This window comes from Phascolarctos cinereus, unplaced genomic scaffold (genome assembly GCF_003287225.1).
Source record: "Phascolarctos cinereus isolate Bilbo 61053 unplaced genomic scaffold, phaCin_HiC Scaffold_5;HRSCAF=322, whole genome shotgun sequence".
Lineage (NCBI taxonomy): Eukaryota > Metazoa > Chordata > Mammalia > Diprotodontia > Phascolarctidae > Phascolarctos > Phascolarctos cinereus.
Genome location: NW_027555958.1, coordinates 284,038,097 through 284,046,451, shown reverse-complemented (window position 1 = coordinate 284,046,451; position 8,355 = coordinate 284,038,097). Strand labels below are relative to the sequence as shown.

Below are 8,355 nucleotides of genomic sequence, written 5' to 3'. Positions count from 1 at the left end.
TCACTGAGAAGAGATATAATGGCTCCCACTCCTAAGCAAGTCTTTTATATACAGGGGCAGTTGACTGTAAATATTGGTGATGTCTCAAAGGGATGGAACCCACCAGCTGGCACCAATGAAACTTCTGGAATACCTATGCTAATAATATCTAAGATGACTTTGATGGAGGATGGTGCCATGAATAGAACATTGAATTTTGAAACAGGAGACCTGGATGTGAATTTTGGCTCTGCTATTTGATACCCACATAACCTAAGGCAAGATGACAGATGAATAGAGGGTAAAGACAACCACGGGGCAGGAAGCAGGTCATTGATGCTTCCATTTTTCCATTTTTACTGCTTCCTCCTCCTCTTAGCTGGACCTAAAAAAAAGAAAGAATTCCTTAGTTTGAACCTTTTGTATTAACATTCAGTTGTGGCTTAGCAGCCAATTAAAAGGCTTTTCATCCCCAAGCAGTAATCTGATAGGAAATAGTAGGATTATGCCTGTGTTCTGGGAAGAGGGGAGAGAAAGGGCCCCTCCATTGAGCATTTCCAAAAGCTTGCTCATTAAGCTTCCATGTGGATATGCAACTGGCAAAGAACACAGTGCAAGCTCCAAGGACTGGGGCCTCATTGGCCGGTCTTCCTATTGCACAAAGACAAAAAATGAAACAGTCCCTAACAGCAAAGAGTACACATAATATGAAGCAATCTCAAAAGGGCAGGAGGATGGGCAACAGAGACCGTCAGGAAAGAACTCGTGGAGAAGGAAGCATTAAGACAAAAAAGAGGTGGGAGACTTCTCTTTCTTTTTTCCTGTCTTCAAATCCTCTCCCTTTTGCAGGGTCTTTCTTCAGACTTCTCCCCTAACCCAAGCAGCTATGTGTCAGGATGAATAAAGCATCTGGGTTTGGAGTCTGCAAAACCTGAGCTCAAATCTTGCCTCAGGAACTTACTGTGTGACCCTGGGCCAATCACTTTCCTTCTCTGTAAACTGAAGGGGTTGGACTCAAAGGTGTCTAGGACCTCTTCCGGCTCTAAAACCAGGATTTTTTTTGGGGGGGGTGGAGGAGTGTTAGGCAATCAGGTTAAGTGACGTGCCTAGGGCCACACAGCTAGTGTCAAGTGTCTGAGGTCAATTTGAACTCAGGTCCTTGATTTGACTTGAATTTGACTCCAGGGCCGTACTCCATCCACAACGCCACCTCTCTGCCCCTAAATCCACAACCCAATGGTGGTAGCTTCCTCAATGCTTGACCTTTTCTTCCCCTCCTCCTTCTTTAAGCTCCTCCCCCAATAGGTCCTGGAAGGTCAGAAAGTTAGTAGCAAGCTCTCTTCTCTCTCTCTTTTTCTCTCTCTTTCCCCCCCTCACCTCAGATCTGCCTCCCAGCTACAAGAACCTCAAGCTGAGAGGTTGTCAGGCCTGTCTCCTATCAGGGGAGTGGCAGGCTTTCTCCTCTTCTCCTCTCAAGCTTGCCTCTGACCAGTCAGGACCTTGGCAGTAAAGGTTTCTGGCCTGTTTCACCTCAGGTCGTTTCAGTTCCCTCCCTCCCCTCTCCCTCCAACTCCTTTAGGAAAACCACCCTGCTCTGCCAGGATCCTGATGGTGATGCAAGAGGGTGAAGCCTGAAGAACCCCCTTCCCCCCAAAAGAAAAGAAATCCCATCTAGGGCAGGGCTAGCCCAGCACCTACCCAAACAGAGCTCCAGGCATTGGTCAGGAGAGGGTCTCTTCTCCTGGTTGGGCCTCCCACCAGGAGATCCTACTGGCTTCAGGTAAAATTTTAGATGGAGCAGAGGAATTCAGTGGGTTGGATCTTTGTGCTTTAGATCTTGCCTCAGACAATCAACTGTGTGTCACTTAACTGTGCCTCAGTTTCCCCATCTGTGAAATGAGATTAGGTTCCATGACCCTTAAGGCCCCTTTAGCGCTGTCTCTGTTATCCAACGATCCTACTTGGTCTTTTCCTCTAGCACTCTTCTTAATTCCTGGAGGTTTTTTTGGGTTTTTTTTGTTTTTTTACAATTCTGTAGTTTGATGGAGCCATCCTATCATTGGGATGTATCCTCTCTGAACAATAGATGTTTAATAACTTTATAGCTGGCATACCATTTCCCCCCTTATTTACCTTATTTGAACCTCCTAACAACCTTGTGAAATAGGTCTTATGGGTATCAAGTTCATGTTACAGATGAGGAAAATGAGGCACAGAGAAGTGTAATGACTTGCCCTTTTTCACACAGTTTGCACATGTAGAGGTGGGATTTGAACTTTGGGTTGTCCTGACTCTGGATTTTGCACTCTCTTCATTATACTCTGAAAAGATTGGGAGCCAAGGATATAGTTTCATGTGTTGTCATTTCCTGTGTAGGTCATAGACACATAGATTAGAGCTGGAAGGGGAGGTTATTGAGTCTAATGCCATTATTTTATACATGAGGAGGAAACTGGGTCACGTAGTTATGAAGTGATTGCCCAGGGTCAGACACTAGTAAATGTCTTATTTCTCTTTTTCCTTGAGCATAGACTCCATCTCTTATCCTTCTGTTCTGTTCTGTACAAACACCTGGTCCAGTGCTGGGTGAATGTTCTTTTGTCGTTCAGTTGTTTCAGTCCTGTCTGAGTCTTCATAATCCCATTTGGAATTTTCTTGGCAGAGATACTGGAGTGTTTTACTGTTTTCTTCTCCAGCTCATTTTACAGATGAAGAAACTGAGGCAAACAGGGTCAAGTGACTTGCTCAGGTTCACACATCTAGGAAATGTCTGAGGCCAGATTTGAACTCAGGAAGATGAGTCTTCCTGACTCCAGGGCCTGTCACCCTATCCACTGCACCACCTAGCTGCCCTGAATGTATGTTCTATGAACTAGTAAATAAATACCAAGGAGTGGTCTGAAGTTCAGGCAGTTTAAGTGATTTACCCATGATCACAGAGCTTGTACGTAAGATCCATCATTTAGTCAGTTAGCAAGCATTTATAAATTTGCTGGGGATTCAGAGAAAAGCAAAAACAAAACAAAACAAAACAGTCTCTGCTCTCAAGGAGCTCACAATCTAATGGAAGGAACGAAGTAAGCATTTATTAAGTGACTACTACATTCCAGTCATTGTGATGTGTACTTTACAAAGATTCTGTCCTTCAACCCTGGAAGGTAGGTGCTATTATTCTTCCCATTTTACAGATGGGGAAACTCTAGTAGTATCTGAGGCTGGATTTGAATTCAGGTCTTCTTGACTCCAGGTAGAAAAAGCAAGAATTTGAAACCAGGTCTTGCTGATTCCAAATCCAGCACTTTCTATATACTATCTAAGTGTGTGGTTAGTAGAGTCTGTGCATTGGTAAAACTGATTCTGGTTCTATTCACTTAGTATAGTCTCAAATTTACATATAGGATACAAAGAGGACCATGATCTTCATAGCGCTTTGCATGGCTGCTGTTCTATTGCTGACAACCAATGCTTTTTGCAGTCACAGAATATATTGAGAGTGGCTGCAAAAACCTTGACCATTTGCATCAGTGCTGCATGTAGTCAAAAAGTGATTGGTAGAATCTCTATTACTTTATCTTTTATATGTTTCAGCAATGATGAGTTGATAATAGCTGAACTTAATATAGAGAAGCAGTGATGTCTTTTTTTTTTGGTTTAGCATTTTATTTTTCCCCAATTACATGTAAAAACAATTTTTAACGTCCGTTTTTAAAACTTTGGGTTCCAAATTCTCTCCGTCCCTCCCCACCCTTCTCACTGAGAAGACAAGCAATTTGATATAGGTTATACATTTGTAGTCATGTAAAACATATTTCCGTACTAGTCATGCTGTGAAAGAAAACATAGACCAAAAAAAAACCCTCAAGAAAAAAAAAGTAATAAAAAGTATGCTTCAATCTGTATTGCAGACACCATCAATTTTTTGTCTGGGGATGGATAGCATTTTTCATCCTAAGTCCTTCAGAGTTGTCTTGGATCATTGTATTGCTAAGAATGGCTAAGGCAATCACAGCTGATCATCTTGCAATATTGCTGTTACTTCATACACAGTGCATGTCACTTTGCATCAGCTTCTGCGAGTCCTTCCAGGTTTTCCTGAGAGCGTCCTACTCATCATTTCTTGTAGCACAATAATATTCCATCACAATCTCATACCACAGTTTGTTAGTTTGTTCAGCGATTCCCCAATTGATGGGCATCCCCTCGATTTCCAATTTTTTGCCACCAGGAAAGAGCTGCTATAATATTTTTGTACATTTAGGTCCTTTTCCTTTTTAAAAATCTCTTTTTGGATACAGGCATAGTAGTGGTATTGCTACGTCAAAGGGTATGCATGGTTTTATAGCCCTTTGGGCATAGTTCCAAATTGCTCTACAAAATGTTTGAATCTGGTCACAGCTCCACCAACAATGCATTAATGTCTCATTTTTCCAACAAACCCTTCAACATTTGTCATTTTCCTTTTCTGTCCTATTAGTCAATCTGATAAGTATGAAATAGTACCTCAGAAATTGTTTCAATTTGCATTTCTCAAATCAACAATGATTTAGGCATTTTTTCATATGGCTATAGATAGCTTTGATTACTTCATCTGAAAACTGTTCATATCTTTTGATCAATTATCAATTAGGGAATGGTTCCTATTTTTATGAATTTGCCTCACTTCTCTATGTGTTTGAGAAATGAGGCTTTTATCAGAGAAACTTGCTTCAAAATTTTTTTCACAATTATGATTGCTAACTGTATTTTACTCTATCCCATTTCCCCCTCTGTTTATTCTATTCTCTCTCCTTTCACCCTGTCCCTGCTCAAAAATGTTTTGCTTCTGACTAACCCATTCCCCAATGTGCCCTCCCTTCTACCTCTTCCCCCTTCTTTTCTCCCCTTCCTCCCTACTTTCTTGTAGGGTAAGATAGATTTCTATACCTAATTGAGTGTGTATGTTATTCCCTCTTTGAGCCAATTCTGATGACAGTGAGATTTGTTCACTCCCCTCTCCTCTCTCCTCTTCTCTCTTATTGTAAAGGCCTTTTCTTGCCTCTTTTATGGGAGATAATTTGCTCCAGTCTACCTTTCCCTTTTTTTTGTTTTTTTTAAATATAAATTTATTTATTTTTAGTTTTCAACATTCACTTCCACAATTTTTCAGTTCCAAATTTTCACCCCATCTCCCCCCTCTCCTCACCCCAAGATGTCATGCATTCTGAATATCCCTTCCCCTTCCCCTAGTCTGTCCTCTCTTCTATCTCTCCCCCCTTCTCTTATCCCCTTCCCCTTCTGTTTTCCTGTATGGCAGGATAGACTTCTGTACCCCATTTCCTGTATTTCTTATTTCCCAGTAGCATGTGAAAACATTTGTTTTTAAACATATGTTTTTTTAAAACTTTAGTTTTCAAATTTTCTTCTTCCTCCCTCCCCACCCACCCTCACTGAAAAGGCAAGCAACTCAATATAGGTTGTACATGTGCAGTTATTCAAAACACTTCCATAGTAGACATGTTGTGAAAAACTAACTCTATTTCCCTTAATCCCATTCTGCCCTCCCATTTATTCTATTCTTTCTTTTGACCCTGTCCCTCCTCAGAAGTATTTACTTCTGATTACTCCCTTTCCCAATCTGCCCTCCTCTCTATCATCCCCCTGCTGTCTTGTCCCCTTCTCCTCCTATTTTCCTGTAGGGTAAGACAGATTTCCATACCCAATTGAATGTGTATATTATTCCCTCCTTAAGACAAATCCTATGAGAATAAGATTCACTCATTCCCTCTTACCTTCCCCTTTTCCCCCTCCAATGTAGGAGACTTTTCTTTTCTGTTTGTTTTTTTTTTTGTGAGATAATTTACCCCATTCTACCTCTCCCTTTCTTCTTCTCCGAGTATCATCCTCTCTCATCCCTTAATTTTATTCTCCAGATATGACCCCTTAATCTTCAACTCACCCTGTGCCCTCTATCTATCTATCTATATATACATACATATAATTTTTTCCCTCCAACTACCCTAATACTGACAAAGGTCTCATGAGTTATAAATATCATCTTTCCATGCAGGAATGTAAACAGTTCAATCTTAATAAGTCTCTTATGATTTCTCTTTCCTGTTTACCTCTTCATGTTCCACTTGAGTCCTGTATTTGAAAGTCAAATTTTCTATTCAGCTCTGGTCTTTTCATCAAGAATGCTTGAAAGTCCTCTATTTCACTGAATGACCATTTTTTCCCCTGAAGGATTATACTCAGTTTTGCTGGGTAGGTGATTCTTGGTTGTAATCCTATCTCCTTTGCCCTCTGGAATATTATATTCCATGCCCTGCGGTCCTTTAATGTAGAAGCTGCTAAATCTTGTGTTATCCTGATTGTGTTTCCACAGTACTTGAATTGTTTCCTTCTGGCAGCTTGTAATATTTTCTCCTTGACCTGGGAACTCTGGAATTTGGCTATAATATTCCTAGGAGTTTTCCTTTGGGGATCTCTTTCAGGAGGAGATCTGTGGATTCTTTCAATTTCTATTTTGCCCTCTGGTTCTACTATATCAGGGCAGTTTTCCTTGATAATTTCTTGAAAGATGATGTCTAGGCTCTTTTTTTGATCATGGCTTTCAGATAGTCCAATAATTTTTAAATTCTCTCTCCTGGATCTATTTTCCAGGTCAGTTGTTTTTCCAATGAGATATTTCACATTGTTTTCTAATTTTTCATTCTTTTGGATTTGTTTTACAGTGTCTTGATTTCTCATAAAGTCACTAGCTTCCAATTGCTCTATTCTAATTTTTAAGGAAGTATTTTCTTCAGATCTTTTGGACTTCCTTTTCCATTTGGCCAATTTTTCTTTTTAGGGTATTTTTCTCCTCATTGGCTTTGTGGACCTCTTTTGCCGTTTGGGTTAGGCTATTTTTTAAGGTGTTATTTTCTTCAGTATTTTTTTGGGTCTGCTTTAGCAAGCTGTTGATTGTTTTTCATGATTTTCTTGCATACTCTCATTTCTCTTCCCAGTTTTTCCTCTACTTCTTACTTGCTTCTCACAATCCCTTTTGAGCTCTTCCAAGGCCTGGGACTGATTCATATTTTTCTTGGAGGCTTTGGATGTAGGAGCTTTGACTTTGTTGTCTTCTTCTGGTTGTATATTTTGATCTTCTTTTTCACCAAAGTAAGATAATATAGTCTGACTCTTTTTGGCTGCTTGCTCATGATCCGCCAATTACTTGAGTTTTAAACTCTTTGTTAAGGTAAAGTCTGCTTCCCATGTGGAGAATGTACTGTCCCAAGCTTCAGGGGTTTGTATAGCTGTTTCTGAGATACTTGTAGGGACCTGTAAATTTTCAGTTCTTCCAAGGCGGTATGATAAGGGGCGAGATGTTTACTCCTTTCCTGGCCTGTGACCACAAGTACTCCTTTCTGTCCCGTAACTGTGAGGAGGGCTTCTTCTCCACAGCCACTACAAGCTCCACCATGCCAACGTTCCTCTCACCCCAGCCGCCCCCAGAACTGTGACCCAGATCCAACATGGGCAAAGCAAGAGATTCCTGCCTCAGCACTGGCAAAGAGATCCCTGCAATCCCTCTCTGATCAGCCACTGGATTCCCCCTCAGCCTATGGGCCGGAAGCTTGGGAAGCAGCTTCCCCTCCTCCCCCCACCAGGGCCACGCTCTTGGGGAATGGAGCTGAGGCCCAGCCTTCCTGTCTCAGCACCGACAGAAACAGACTTTTCCCACTGACCTTCTAAGTTGTCTTTGGCATTCCTGGATTGAGGAGTCTGGAAACCGCCACAGCTGCCCAAGATTCGGTCCTCTGAGGCCTGCTCCAGGTTCGCTGCAGCCTGCGCCACGCCACGCTGCACTGCGCTCCCAGCCTGGCGCAATGTACCTTTCTGATCAACCATCCAGGATGTCTTGGCCTGGACATTTGTTTCACTCTGTCTTTTTGTGGGTTCTGCTGCTTCAGAATTTGTTTAGAGCCATTTTTTGTGGGTATTTGGAGGGGTTTGGAGGAGAGTTCAAGCAAGTCACTGCTTTCACTCTGCCATCTTGGCTCCACCCCCAATTTCTACCTTTCCTTTTCTCCCAGTGCATTCTTCTCTCACCTCTCAATTTTATTTTTTTAGATATCATCCCTTCATATTCAACTCACGCTTTGCCCTCTCTCTATAATGCTCCTTTGAACTATCCTAATAATGAGAAAGGTCTTACAAGTTACAAATATCATCTTCCCATGTAGGAATGTAAAAAGTTTAAACTTATTAAGTCCCTTATGCTGCATTTGAAAATCAAATTTTCTATTAATCTCTGATCTTTTCATCAAGAATACCTGAAAGACTTTTATTTCATGGAAAATCTACTTTTTCCCCCGAAGTGTTATACTCAATTTTGTTGGGTAGGTGATTCTT

The 8,355-nt window shown here is 41.3% G+C and overlaps 1 protein-coding gene across 1 annotated transcript in view; it reads left to right on the top strand.

Moving 5' to 3' along the window:
- The first annotated feature begins 1,493 nt into the window (after window positions 1–1,493).
- Window positions 1,494–8,355, top strand: part of SLC39A11 (solute carrier family 39 member 11) — a 514,219-nt gene continuing 507,357 nt past the window's right edge. Inside the window, exon 1 of the mRNA XM_021002501.2 lies at window positions 1,494–1,759. The gene's annotated coding sequence lies outside the window, so the exon portion shown is untranslated. The remainder of the gene's footprint in view (window positions 1,760–8,355) is intronic.